We start from the raw sequence: 1,162 nt of genomic DNA, 5'->3' as shown, positions 1-1,162 counted from the left end.
ATATATCTGCAATGGCATTTTATGAGTTTCTATTTTGCTTAACCTTTATTAGTTTCATGAACTGATGCCAAGGATTTATCACTTTTAGAAAACAAAATAAACAGCGGTGCATTCAGACTCGTACCTTGGAACATTAATTTGCGGAAACAGCAGAGAGCCTTGGCAAAAGAATAACGGAGGCACAAGAAGTCAGGAGGAATTGAACCGAAAACAAATCAATGTAGCAATGAGTTCTCGTTGTGTCGAGAAGGTGAAGTGCCGCAATTCAGTTTTGTAGTTATGTGAAGCAAGGACGCTACCAGATAGCATCCCTATGTGCTCTCAGATGTTCACTGAAAACAATACTCTTTCATCTCGTCTTTTCATTTTCAAATGTTGTACAAAATGACTGTTTTCTTGCACAAATTGCCGCTTTCTACTGAAAGCATTCACTACTGTACTGTAGAATCAATGCGTGGACCTCTATTCACTTGTGTAGTGAAATGTACTGTGAAGAATTAAGCATGACTCAACGATTCTCGACAAAGTTGTACCACATGTAGTTGTGAGAGAAACATTAAAGCTCCTTGCATCAGTTTTTGCCAGGAGGTAAATAAATTCATTTGTTCAAAAAAATAAAATAAAAGATTTTTTTTGTGAAATTGTCCTTTTATTTGTTGGGAATGTTTGTGGGGGGAGGAGGGGGTTCAAATCGTAAGTAATAGAGGTCTTGTTGACAGAAACTGTGTGCAGAGATAATAATAATAATAATAATAATAATAATAATAATAATAATAATAATAATAATAATAATAATAATAATCAATTTAATTTATAGCGCACTTTTCATTAATAAAAATCTAAGTGCTACATGGTGCAGCTGAAAACAGATGAAATCAACAATCAAAAACAATAATAAAAAAAAAGAGTCATTTAAAAGTTGAGTAGGCTTGTCCAAAAAGAAAGGTTTTCAAGCCAGTTTTAAAATCGGACAATGATTGCGGGGCTCTCAAATAGTCCGGGAGAGAGTTCCATAGACAAGGAGCAGCCACAGCAAATGCTCGATCACCCATAGTCCTTAGTCTTGATCGAGGAAGGTGGAGAAGATTACAGGCTTGGGATCGTAAGGGTCTAGAAGTTGAATGTGAAGTAAGGAGGTCCTTCAGGTAATCCGGTGAGGTTC

General features: G+C 36.0%; 1 protein-coding gene across 1 annotated transcript in view; it reads left to right on the top strand.

Moving 5' to 3' along the window:
• The window catches only part of htr5ab (5-hydroxytryptamine (serotonin) receptor 5A, genome duplicate b), a 15,821-nt gene extending 15,816 nt beyond the window's left edge, over positions 1 to 5 (top strand). Inside the window, exon 3 of the mRNA XM_008396751.2 lies at positions 1 to 5. This exon is cut by the window's left edge and continues 2,665 nt beyond it. The gene's annotated coding sequence lies outside the window, so the exon portion shown is untranslated.
• Positions 6 to 1,162: the final 1,157 nt, after the last annotated feature.

The sequence above is a fragment of the Poecilia reticulata genome, linkage group LG20 (genome assembly GCF_000633615.1).
Source record: "Poecilia reticulata strain Guanapo linkage group LG20, Guppy_female_1.0+MT, whole genome shotgun sequence".
Lineage (NCBI taxonomy): Eukaryota > Metazoa > Chordata > Actinopteri > Cyprinodontiformes > Poeciliidae > Poecilia > Poecilia reticulata.
This window is presented reverse-complemented; position numbering and strand designations above follow the sequence as displayed.